Source organism: Idiotropiscis lumnitzeri, chromosome 9 (assembly GCF_059441095.1).
Source record: "Idiotropiscis lumnitzeri isolate Australia: NSW breed Sydney's pygmy pipehorse chromosome 9, RoL_Ilum_1.0, whole genome shotgun sequence".
Lineage (NCBI taxonomy): Eukaryota > Metazoa > Chordata > Actinopteri > Syngnathiformes > Syngnathidae > Idiotropiscis > Idiotropiscis lumnitzeri.
Window position 1 is genome coordinate 19,203,596 of NC_142399.1, and position 14,098 is coordinate 19,217,693.

The 14,098-nt window shown below is 39.8% G+C and overlaps 1 protein-coding gene across 2 annotated transcripts in view; it reads left to right on the forward strand.

Moving 5' to 3' along the window:
* Positions 1-9,102: 9,102 nt before the first annotated feature.
* The window catches only part of gbf1 (golgi brefeldin A resistant guanine nucleotide exchange factor 1), an 89,602-nt gene continuing 84,606 nt past the window's right edge, over positions 9,103-14,098 (forward strand). Inside the window, exon 1 of one of the 2 annotated variants that reach the window (XM_088304575.1) lies at positions 9,103-9,545. The gene's annotated coding sequence lies outside the window, so the exon portion shown is untranslated. The remainder of the gene's footprint in view (positions 9,546-14,098) is intronic. The other variant, XM_088304576.1, reaches the window with a different exon arrangement.

Genomic DNA, 14,098 nt, shown 5'->3' on the forward strand with positions numbered 1-14,098 from the left:
GCTAAATATTGTGGGTGACAGCCAGGTCCACCAAAGGACAGCCCACATATCACAGTAGCTCTCTCTCACTCACGCACACACACACACACACACACACACACACACGCACACACGCACGCCCACGCACGCGTATGCGCGCACAAACACACCCTTGAAACTACCATATAGACCAGTATTGGAGATAGGCTATTTGATGCAATGTTACCAGGAAATTGACATGCATGATTTAGACCAGTGGTTCCCAAATGGGGGCACGCTATTGGGGCACGTTTTTCATTCAACTTTTATGTGCAATCCATTGTGATCGAATATTAGTACTTTATTTCAACAGCTGTCATGTGGTCGGCCTTCCACGTTACTGACAGGCTCTCTAGTTGCGCTCCGTTTCCGGGCGCGACAGGTACAGCTTCGGTGTTGCTCGAAGAACTCCTAGAGAGTCCTTGGCCGGCGAAAATCGTGAACAGTTTTTTTTTTAAAATTGTTATTCTTTTTTAAATTATTATTATTATTATTATTATTATTATTAGTAGTAGTAGTAGTAGTAGTAGTAGTAGTAGTAATATTATATACAGGTCCTCATGTCCATACTTCAGCGCTCAAGGGCTTGGGCAGGTGAATGGCCCGGCCAGCCAGTCGCTGTACTGTAGGGTCTTGAGAGCGGTGGTCTATAAGCGCCATTGTTCACAATATCCCAAGTACCCGTACGCGACGATGGTCGATGTACGTTAGCAGCACTGGGCGATACTTCCCAATGGTACATCGGAGGTCGGCGAGGTGGGTAGAGACGTCTGTCTGAAGTCCGTTCCAGAAACAGCGATGTTTTCGCCGTAAACTATTTCCATGGGTCAAAAGTCCTTCTTTTGGTGTAATGGGTATGCTGAGGAGAACCCATGGTAGCTGGGCCTTAAAGTCAGATCCGGTGATCAGAGTGGCTTTCACTGTACAATGAGTACATTCGAACAGTAGTATGGTGAATTAGCTGGCTGAGAGCAGTGAAGTGAAGGCTGGGGCCCGGTCTGAGGTGATGTCATCCGGCACTCCGAAACGTGATATCCAGCTGTTGAGTAGATCCTCTGGTAGTCTTGAGCTGCAGCTCCTGTCATGGGCACGGCGTCTGGCCATCGAGTTGATTGTTCTGTAGATGAGAAAAGGTATTGATATCCTTCAGATGGGCCCACAATGGCAACATGGAGGTGGCAGCAACTTTGTCATGGTTGGGCAAATCAGCCAAAACCAGACTTGGTGAGAGCGCTGACTTTGCTGGCCTGGCAGGAGACGCAATTTGGCCCATTGACGGGCGTCATGGTTGATGCCATGCCATATAAACTTCTGAGTCATCAAGTTTAGCAGTTGCTGGATGAGTGGGACAGATCGTGAATTGTCTTGAAGGTCTACTGGTGGGGTAATGGTGCAGGAAAGTACATGGTGGGATGGCCAGTGTTAACGTCGCAGAGACCTGGGTCTGCGAATGGCACATGTGTTCAGGTGAAGCCAGTGATAGCGGTCTGCATCATTTGCCCGGGCATCGTCGACATCATCGTAGTTGATTCCTAGGTGGAAGTCCTTGATTTTGATCAGCGAGGGTGCGTCAGCGCCTGGTAGGTCTTCGTACAGTGGTGCCATTACTGTCGCAATGCCAGACAGGGAATGGTGGTAGTAATTAATGTTCACTCTAATTTTCCCTGTGTCTGACCATTCAGACAAACTCACTTGGACCACAGTGAGCAACATCGACTACTACTTACTACTAGTAATTCACCATGCCGATGAATTCCTGTAGGTCCTTCCTGTAGGGCCTTCATGGTGGTCCGTGACGTGAATTCACTGACCGCGGCAACTTTGTTAAGGAGGGGACGTACACCGGACGCCGAGATGTCGTGGCCAAGGTATTCCACCTTTGACATACCAAATGTGCGCTTGTCTGGGCGCACGACCGAACGGTTGTCTTACAGAAGTTGCAGGGAAGTGCGTACGTGGTCTTGGTGTTTGTCTTCGCTTTTGGAGTAGATCAGAATAACCTCAATGAAGACGCTGCAGAAGGAAAGGTTTTCAAATATTGGAAAGAGGCGCCACTGTCCTTCAAGCTGAAAGTCGAGTAGTTGAATATGAACGGTTTTAACTGGATGTACGTATCTGAATGTTCAACAAGTCCGCTTTATAGAACACCCTGGCACCGCCCAACAGACACTTGAGTTCAGCCATGTTGGGCAATGGGTTGTGGTCAGGCACAGTTACGCGATTTAGATGGCGATAGTCTCCAGCCTCCAGGAACCATTGAGCTTTTTTACCATGTGTACAGGCGACACCCATGGACTGGATGCCCTCTGGGACAGGCCCATCAGCTCCATCTCTGAGAAGGCCTGTTTTTAACTTTTCATTATACAGGCGTCGGAACTTAGAGTGGACAGGTGGTCCAGATGCCTGAATGTGTTGGTTGCTGCCGTGCTTGACTGCTTGGCCAGGATTTTGACGGAGTTCCGGTTTGAACACCCCAGGAAAGTCTTTCTAGATGTGGTCGTAGTAGCCACCCATTGTGGCAATGCAACTGTTAATCAAGCCTGTATTGTTATGAGAAGGCTTGAGTGACATGGTCTGGTAGGTGTCAACATTAAGTAGTCCGCGTTTGGCGACATCAACTAGTAGACATTAGTGGGTGAGGAAATCCAGACACAGTCATGGGGTCGGCACGTTGGCAAATTCACAGGTGTATTGGACCCCAGCAAATTTGTGTGGGATCGTGCATGAACCGTACATGGCAATGTCAGTCCAGTTGGCAGAGATTAATTTCGAATGACGTAGATGATCAATGACGACACAGACTGGGGTCGGTCTCTGTGAGGCGACAGCGGCATTAATCATGCCGTCAGACAAGTCCGGTCGTCTCAAGGGTGTCAGCAGCAGGGAGGGCAGCTCTCACACAGGACGGTAGAGTTTGGAGCCTCAGCTCGCACAACAGTTTGACTTGTCTGTGCTTAATAGTTGATGGGTCAGTAATGGCGCGGCGAGCAAGTGCTTGCATTTTATTCCATATGCTTTTTGCATCATCATATATGGTCTTGTCTGGTTGGTAGTCGAGCCATGCCAAAACCAGAGAGAATACTGACTCGGAATGGATTACAGAACATATTCACCTTTCATCCATTCGTCGCTCACCTTGCGTAGACAAATTTGTACCTCGGCACGGCGGAACCAGGAGATCGGTTCTTGTGTAGTGAATAGCAAAACCTTCACCACGATGGCGTGAATGATTGATGCCAAAGGCTGATGTGCTTCTTTGGACATTGTGGCATGTTGCAAGATGTTTGGGGGTCACCGGGTATAAGGAGGTGAAGTGATCGCATTTGGGAGTTGGATTGTAACGGACTTTATTTTAACAGCTGGCATTCCGAGCGGACGTGTACTAATGCCCGGCCCCCGGAGTGCTCCCATTGGTTGCCGACAGGCTCGCTGGTTGCGCTGCGTTTCAGGGGGAACGACAGGGACATCTTCGGTGCTGCTACCTGCCTACAGAACTATTTTGTCATTTAATGTTGGCCATTATGGTGATATTTGCCAAGTGTTTGTTTGTTTGTTCCAGTAAACACTAGTTTTAAAATAACTGTAAGAATTTGATGAAGACTGGTAGGTAATGGTTGTTTGGTCATTTCATCAGATTCAAGAATCAAATTACAATGTCCTTTATCCCCAAAATATTTTTATTCAATAGGGATGTCACGATTTTAAATATATATTGATACTGATCGAAATTACACTACAATCTCAATCATCAAAATCATCGGGCGAATCCAGGATCCTCGCGCTATTTTTTTAGTGTGCAATGGGAATAGTTAAAATGTCACTGCTGATGTAAAAGAAAGAAAAAAAAATAATATATATATATATATATATATATATATATATAGTTCTATATATAAGTATATATAGTAATATATAAAAATGTTTAAAAAAAATTGAATATTGCGTATTTGCAGAATCGTGACACCCTTAGTATTCAACAAATTATTCTGCACTTGGTTGCAAAATTACTGCTCTTGATAGCATTTCGTGTAATATAGTGTATGTTATTGGGTGACAATGAAGTGTAAAAAATGTTCACAAAAAAAGTACCATTTGACTCGGAGACGGCCACAATGTTTTTGTCTGAATGTATTGTAAACATTATTAACTAATTAATTAATAAAATAATTTGTATATTTTTAACAAGCACTTAGTTTATTTCAATTTATTTTACAAGTGGACCAGGACTGGCTGGGTGCAAATGTTGTGACAATAACTAGCAATACAGATCATATTTTGGGTTTGGCTATTAATTTGACCCAATGAAATAAAAAGGTGAATTTACCCATATCAAATAGTTAGTTCAGAATAAGCAACACATTTGCACTTGACATTTTTAAACAGAAAATAACTATGTAGCCATCATATTATTGCCAGCAATTATGTAACTGGTAGTTTGGGATTAGGCAACTGCGATGGTGGGCCTGTTAACTTTGAGAAGTGAACATGTTGTATCTGAAAAACACACAATATCCAGTAAAAATAGTTGCCTATTTCATATTTCAGGACGGGTGAGTATTAGTGTTGTGTTACAGAACTCCTACTTACAGAAAAAAACCAAGCAATGAATCATACATTTTTGTCAAGCGTATTAACCGATTCTTAACACAGCTGTGGACCTTGAGATATGACACTGTACACAATGTCAATGTTTGTTATCTTTCATTGACCTCTACTAATGTTTCTGGAGCAGAGGGACTTGCAAAATCACCTGCCAAAGTTGGTTCGGAAAGTGATGCAAACAATGATGCAGGTGTATTTGTTTCTGTAACACCTGGTTTTTAAAAGAGCTGAGCTGCATGCCCTGATAAACTCAAGTGAACAAATTTGTGATTAGAGCAATGGGAACCATGCATGCAGCAAAAAAAAAAAAATGGAACGTAAAACTGAATTTGAAAAAAAAAAGTCATTTGTATTTGATTTCAGACCTGTAACAATAAAACATTTCATGTTTCATTAAAATAAAATGGGCATTTGAGGCTGAGAGCCATGTCTTTCCAACGTTAATCCAGTGCATGTGACATTTTCTGTCAAATGTTCATTCAATTGCAATGGTCAATGATATTTTCAAGCTCAGTGATAAACATTTTCTAGACTTCAAAGTTCCATTTCAAGTAAAAAAAAGCGGGGGTGAGGGTGAGGCAATATTTTCAACCTATTTTACCATTGCAAAATCCTGGGTGACATCTTAAAGTGAGACAATTAACCAGATGGTGAGGCAACATGTGACATGTTCACACTCTCTGTTTGATTGCTTCTAACTCTGCACTAACATAATATGAACGTTATATTAATACAAAATATATACCTGAGGCTTTAGTCTTTAAACCAACCCCACTCCCATACCCCCGAGATGTGAAAATCTGCATAACTGGAATGTCTTGTTTAAGTGACTTTTGGCATGTTTTCACGTCATTTATGGTAGTTATTTTTATTAAGGTCTTTAGGCACACTTTTAAAATAATATAAACTATAATGGGGGAGAGAAAGAACAATGTATTGTGGCATAAAGAATGCCTTAAGAACTTTATTAACGATTATAGAATAAAAAAGTGGAATACCAGGACTGCAAAAGCGCACCATAATATTGCGAGGGCTTTACTGTAATGACTTTTACAAGTAGAGATGCTTTTCGAAGTAAGAGAAAGTCAGTGGATGTATGCACTTCTGACCAGTACTATACAATGATTCTTACTATACTATACAAGTAATAATAAACCAGTGGACCAACTTTGACCAAGGACCCCAAAAAATTATGGTCTTCTAATTCCGGTATTTCTAGCATAAGATGGTCCAACAAACCTTTACCAAACATTCTAAATATGCCATTATACATTATCGCACATTAGTTTGTCATCAGCTTGGCGAGTAGCACGAGTGAGCGATATTTCTTAATTATTTAAGATGGTGTACTCTTGGGATTAAAGAAACTTTAAGTTAACATAATGATGTGAAATGTATTTATTCAAGAGTTAAGGAAAATTAGACATGGTCAAAGGGAATTGATTGATTACACTGCACAAGACTGAACGAGCAGATTTAAGGAGTATTACTCAACCCATAATGCACATGCGTCTAACCCTAAAAATATAATGCATATGTTTGCAGACAATTGATGGAAATTACAAATCCCACAGGTGATCAAACATTTTGTATAAAGTAAATAGGTCAGCTTCATGACGTTACGGTGTATCCAGTCCAAATGTTTGACTTGTGATTGCACCAAGGGATAACAGACATCAGTTTAAGATTTGCAAAGAACAGAATATAAAACAGATATTTACAAAAATAGTTTAAGATTTGGTGATTACTATGATACTAGATTTGTACAACGCTTATCTGGCAAGTGAAGTAAGCACTGTAGGTATTTTATCCTTATATTAGGGTCGCCCCCTAAACGAGTTCTGTTTCCACAGTGACGACATAACAAGACTTTGTAGGAACTCGGGTATACGGATGAGTCTGAAGCTAACACAGTATATATTTAAATAAAAAGCACTACTATACTGTAAATACAAGTATAAATTAAGTAAAAAAATTAAATATGCTGGTGAGTGAGCATGCTTCTTTTCAGGTAGTACAAAGCTATATTCATTGAAAACAAAGTACTTCCCCTCCATGATCTGTCACTTTACCAAGGTTGAAGGGTATGTGTGTCACAATGATCCAAGAAGCTAATGTGACTGGGGCTTTTTACCCCTGGCAGGGTCACCTGGTAAACAGGTCCAACCTGACAAAGCACGGTTCAAAACCCCCCTTATGATGGGTGAGAATTTTCTTTCATGTTTTCCCTTGCCCAGATGCGGGTCACCGGGGCCCCCGTTTGGAGCCAGCCCTGGAGATGGGGCTCATTGGCGAGTGCCTGGTGGCTGGGCCTGCATCCATGGGGCCCGAAAACACAACGTGGATCCATCACATGTGGTAGGGGCCACAGGGGTTCGGAGTGTAGGAATGACGGGGACCTTGGCGATTGGATCCATGGCCAAAGAAGCTAGCTCTAGGGACATGGAATTCAAGGGAAGGAGCCCAATCCAGTGCGGGATGCAGAGAAGTTCCGACTGGAAATTGTTGGACTCACCTCCGCACACAGATTGCGCTCAAGTACCAGTCCCCGCGAGAGGGTTTGTAATATCTTTAACTCTGGAGTTGCCAATGGTGAGAGGCACCGAGCAGGTGTGGACATACTTTTTGTCCCTGTACATTGGGGTTCACCCAGGTGGAGGAGAGGGTACATTCTCTCCGTTTCGGGTGGGGGGAACGGGTCCTTACTCTTATTTGTGCCCTTATGACTTTGTAACAAAAAGTATTGACCATCGTTGACTTAAACCAAAACCAATAAAAACACTTGTTTTGTGCAGTGTCAGATATACTCTAACATTACCGCTTACCTCCAATGCCCCCAAAAAATATCTAAATATTGCTAGCGTCAAGCCAAAACTTCATAATTCACATTTGGTGAATTTCATATTTTTCAAAAAAATCTGTATTGTAGGTTTTGGTCATTCCACATGCATGGGTGTTATTTTTACACATTGCTGGCCCTTCTAAAGTGTTGATAATGCCTCTGTCTCTTTCATGATGCAATACGGTTGAACAAACTTGCCATTTTGGGTGTCTCCTGAAAAGTGACTATTTTGGAGGCACAAGGTTTTGCCCCGACACTTGTGATATTAATGGAATCTGTGAGGAGGATAAATCAAGTATCAAATGGATGTCATAAAAGTTGTAGAGAGAAGCTCGGTAGACAGATTGGGAACCAAACTCATTGTGGAAGACATTTTCTTACAAGGATATGTATAAAATATTTGCTTTTTTTTTTTTTTTTAGTTTCTTTGCAAAGCATAAAGGATAGCCGCCAAGATATTTCAACTCTGTCGTGCAGTCTATTGCACGGTCAAAAAAGCATGTCTGGGCCATTAAACAAAACAACATAAGTGATCAAATAGACAGTCCCACATTGATCATGTCAACCATGTCTGAGTTTCCACCATATTTATATTAGAACCAATTTACCGGTTGACACATAAATTACAGCCAACGTCTTCCTCAGATGCAATTATGAAGTATACTTCACACATTCAAACTTGTTGCAGTAAAATCATCAGCAACAATCATCGTTGAAGCAATCCCCCCCCCATATATATATATGTATATATATATGTATATATATTTGTTATATTGGACTGAAGAGGGGAGCTCTCCAATCTCTTTGTACACTGAGTGTTCAATGACGATAAAGCACATTCTGATTCTGATTCTATTTGAAACTGACAGTTCAGAAAATGCACCAACAAACTGATTCAGTTCAACAAGTCAGAAAATAAACAAAAATGTAAAAGCCGACATTGGAAAATGCCATACTTTGATTAAACAAAAAAGATTGTCAGTTTGCTTTCTTGGTGGATGACACAAATCAGTGAATTTTTGCTGGTAATAGGCTGAAATTCCAAGGATTTGAAGAATATTAAGATGAAGAAGGTTTCTATAGCAGTTAATGGATTATCAAAATAGATATTGATTAATTTGATAATCAATGAAGAAACTCTACAGCAAATGTAATGTGCATGCAGAGCTACCACTGCAGAAAATAAATATAAATTACACCACTGGCACTTGTTGTTTATGCTGTTTTTCTTTCATATATTATCATATATTGAATCATAAATAGAATGGAGGTTTGTAATTTTATTTATTTATTACCAGTAATTGTCTCTGACGCGTACATTCAAGTATTTAAACCTGGAAATTGTGTAATTGCAAGGGTATTTGTTGTGATCTATTTTTAATGCACCCCCTATTCGAAACACAGAACAGTAAGGGGTATAATTATGTTTTGCGCCAATCTATATAATCTAATTGTGAGTTTGAAAAGAAGTTTCCACAGAGGGAAATCATGTTATACATCAGTACAGCCACGCAGACAACGAAAACGTACTCGCAAGAGAAGAGAACGTCATTTCCGCCTACCAGCTCAGCTAACGTAACTGCTGTGTTTGTCCCGCCCCTATTTTTTCTCAACTATAGGTCATGTTCTGTGTTATTATTTTTTTAACAGATCATGTGGCATTTGAAAAACGTAAGCAAAATGATCAATTAAAATTAGCTGTCTAATTTCCCTTATTGTGCCACTTCTAACTTTTACCGCAAAACTGTCAATCAAAATGCTGTTATCAAGCGCGGTTGAGAGCGCATTGCTTTTCCACGTCAGTGTGTTTACCAAGACTAGACTGACAGCCACTGCAGGGTGATTTAGTTTTCTTAATTATTCGTCATTTACTGTTGATCGAATGAATCGGCGGTGCGTACAAGACGTATGCCATCATGCTGTGGAATGTTCCATTATTGTAGTTTGTCTATACGTTATGGTGAACTGAACTGAATCCTGGTCTTCTCCACTCACTGTTGGCCGGCTAGCTGCTAGCTTGCACAGCTAGTTTGTCACTAGCTTCTACGGGACTCCATCTTCGAAGTAGAAGTCACATATACAGGTAAGGTGTCTTTAATTTCTGCTTAACCTTTGGGGTAGCCCTATTCGTCGCGTGCATTACTTTTACATTACCGTGTTGTTTACAGGCTGGGTGAACGATGAATGCAAAGCCAATCTTAGCGAGTTTACATGCTAGTTGAGATTGGTCGCTAACTGCACCTGTCAGTCTTTTAGGCTGGTTTTGCTCCAGGTATTTTAAGATTATATTCGAGTTATGGTAATCACTGGTCATTGTTCATTGTGATGGTAGCTTGTCTTCACTGGCATGAACAACGTAACTATTTGTAGCACCCGCTGACAGCAAATGTTCTTGATAGAAATTATGACAACACTTGAAACGTGAACATGCTTTGGGAAAGAAATATGCATGGATGGATGACCTTTTAACATGTCAGGAATTTCAACTCTCTAGGCGCCATCGTTTTTTGTATCCTATAAAATATAAAAAATTTTTATCATTATTTCAAAGGGTTGTAGCTTGAAAATAGTTCGAGATAAATTCATACTGTTAATGTTGCTTGGTGCAATCTTGATACTTTGGCGCTAATGATTATTGTATAAACTGAGAAATCAAGCTATTCTTAAATTAGTTTCTTTGCAATGCTGGGTCTTATGCGGCTACCTCAGCCAGAACCGGTTTAATATGCGTGTCCCTGTGCGCTATTTTCAAATGCATTTTTTAAAACTTTTGAGTTGGTTAAACTTGAGCTCAAACAAATTTTGGAATTCTGGATAACAGTTTGCATGTCAACTGCCATTCATTTCCTGCTTTTTGTTTATAATCAGCTTCCAGCTGGGCTATTATATATATATATAAAAAAAAAAAGAAACAATTACTCATTGACTTCAAGACTTAATAGTTATCCGACAACCAAAACTCAACTTTAAATATAACTTCAAAGAACATCTGGTAAATACTTTTGAAACAAGTAAAACAATAAAATAAATAAATAATAATAGAAATTAAAAAAAAAATCTATCCATCCATCCATTATCTGAACTGATTATCCTTACAAGGATTGCGGGTGTGCTGTAGCCTCCGGGCAGTCGGCAGGGTACACCCTGAACCGATTGCCAGCCAATCGCGGGAGCCCGTAATCGTGTTTTTGACCTCTGCACTGTGAGGCAGATGTGCTAACCTGTCGGCCACTATGCCTCCCGCATTTAATAAATACAAAAATAAATACCTGCGGTTAACGCTGTTCATGCTTTTGCCTCTTAGTGTCAGTGTGGTTTATATATGAAGATGCACAACAACTAGGTGTGTGTATCTTTCCATTAAAAGATTATTCTATATGTTTGTTGACGTATATGGTATGCTATATAAGATGTCATTTTACAGAAAGACTAAATGACGGCATATGGAAAGCGCATTGTTACAGCTCCAGCTATTGTGAAATGCGCTATATAAATAAAATTGTATTATATTGTATAATTCAAGCATCATATTTTTTCAAGGGGAACGGTTCAATTTGGTTCGATTCCGTGGGATATTAATTTGATTTGATATGGGACGGCTGTAGCTTTTGTCATGTTTATTAATACGTAGCAACGTTAAAGCTCTCCAAAGCCAAAATTATTCAACTTGGCTCACTCATTTTATGCTCATCTCTTGTCAACTTGTTCTTTATAATTCAACATCTAGAGACATCCAAGGGTTAACTTGAGAAATCTTTTCGTGCCTTTTTGTGTGCATTTGTTGTTCAAGGGTCTGAGGCCGTTAATCATAAATTATCGGTCTTGTGAGGGACTTTATTGACGTGCAATCGCCAGCTGCTGTCAAAAGTATGTTATCAGATCATAGTCAATACTGTTATTAAGGTAGAATAACAACACTGAGAAGGAACTAACGTGCCTGTTTAGGGCAAAGGAAAAAGCAAGAAGGCTGCAGATCAAAAGACTCGCTCTTCAGATGTAGAAACTACAAAGAGGTTGTCATCAGATGATCAAAAAAACAACAATGCCAAGAGCATGCATATACCTACATGTTTTTCACTTGAGTCTGTCTAACACATCGGGGGGCGAGGAGATGGGTGGCACCAACGTTTGAAGGAACACGAGCGGCAAGTGTTCGACCATGCTTTAAGGAATATTTCCCCTTTTGGATCGACTGAACCAAGCCATAGAGGTAAGGGAGTAATTTGCTGCCATGCTAGCTGTCGTATCTTGAAGATATATAAGGAACATTGCTTGCTACTGTCACTTTAAGAGCACCAAGGGCCAGTGCTGGGCGAAAAAAACTTTTAACACGATGTAGGCCATTTTCCACCACAATAATGATATACCATCCTACGACAACACACCATGACTTCTCACCCTTACTTTCTTTAATTTATAGTAATATTATATAGATCTTTATCAATAGGGATGTAATGATATCCAAATGTCACCCTACATTAATATCATGCAACACTCAGTAGTACATAAGTGTCACTCTCAATGTTATTTGTCCAGCTGTGGTGTCATAAATGATGGCATTATGAGGGGAATTTATTCGCTGAAGTCCTACTTGGGTAATGCACGGCCCGCCACTGTGGAATTACCACTAATGCGCATTTGTGTTGCGGACGAGGCATTGTGCGTATGCAGGTTGTTTTGTAGTAGAGACATGAGAGAGGAACTCTGGTTAATATGGCGTTGCAAATCGATACTTTTATTTTTTACATAATACATACATTTTAAATCGATATGATGATTTTTGATTAATCTTTACTTCCCCCCATATTGCATGTTTTTCCAACATCGTGCAACTTAAAAAATGATTGTCTCATCTCAATGTCATTTCCTTAATTTGAACATTCAAATCTTAGGTGCTGTAATTTTTTAATTTTTACCCAAATGGAAATTTAAAATAACTAATATAAATTAAAAAAAATCCAAATAAATAATCCCCTCTCTTCGTTATATACAGTTTACTGTTTAATTCATAACATTTACCACTTTATGGCACTCATATTTTAAATATCAGGAGCAAAATACTTAACAGGAATAATATTCAGACGGACGATTACTGTTTTACTTTATCAACTGTCATTTGAGTTTTAAGCCACTTGAGCTGACACGTCGTTGTTGTGATTTTGGCTCACCTCTACCACAGGTATTGTCTTCTAGACCGAATAATATTACCGTTCATGTTTTCTTTTTTTAGGAGGCGGCCAGCGGGTGTTGAATTTTAAGTACAAAGTAGGCAAACAGAAACTTGATGTTCGACGTTATTCTCAGAGTATGGTACAGGCCCATCATCTTCTCCCTTTATGAGTCATATCTTGGTGCTCATCATCAATGTACAAGACTGTGGTTCCACCTACTCAGCACATACTTTATCTTGCTTTAAAGTATAAGTATTATCTGAAATGGTTCCCATGACACAAGTAAAAGGTTAATCCAGCAATTTTTGACATGTATTCTTCAAATATGAGCAGCCTGGGATTTGGATTCTGCTTCCTTTAACCAATATTGGGTTTTGATGTCTTTGAGGAGGACCTATTTTATATCATCTCACCAATATTTTTAAAAAAGTGTTGTTGTAGAATTGATCACTTGCGCACACCTCTGTTCTATTATGTTGTGATCCATAATCATTTTTAAAAAAAAATACAGTGTAGACAAAAGATAAAGTGGTTGTTTTAACAGCTAAAACTCTATTGCGGGTGTATGTTACAACACTTCCTATAACAACTTAACATAAAAAAGGGACAAGTAGTCAAAACCTAATGACAGTCCCGCACCTGAAAAACTTATACCGACACAACCAAAATTTGAGAATTAATGACATCAAATTTCTAATTTCACAAGCCAGGGAAACCCTAACTGTATTCACTTCACACAAATCTTTGTAAAGCAACATATTTGCTCAATTACTGCCCTTTGTATTAATAGACATGCCCCAAGTAATCTCCTGGTGCATTGTCCACCTGATTAGATAAACTGCACCAGAAATTGACACTTCCTTTGGCTCCACTCAGCAAAAAGTCAGAGCAGTATGTAGTTGTAATTATCATTCAATAGTTGGGACTGTCTGATTTCGGTGGAATTATCCGTGGCCGGCACGTCAATCAACCTTTCAGTGCCAATCACAAAAACAATATAAATAGATATACAAATATAAATAGGGAACGTAAATGGACCAATTTCATTCTGGCAAATAGAGGGAATTTCAAGCCAGTGTTGACAAGTGTTTTTTGGCACAAGCACTTCGAAGATTGGTTTTCTGAACTGTTTTGCTTATGATAAAGGGTTCGCAAAAAGGTTGTTGTGATTACAATCCATTTTGAAAAACGTGTGGTGTTTTGCGTGGATTGTGACAGATTGTATGGGACTGACGGCTGTGCTGTGGATATGCGGAGTAAACATTCGCTGAATGAGGACTCTGTGTGGGAACAAGACGCCGAGGAGAATGAATGAGTGGGTGGGTGTTAAATAAAGAGTTGAACAGCAAGTGTTTAAATGTACCTAAAAAGACTTGTCACTGACAACGTAGGAAACCAACCCTCTATAACGTGTGGTCTCAGTACTGTCAGAATAATATCACCGTGCGTTATTTACCAAAAAAAA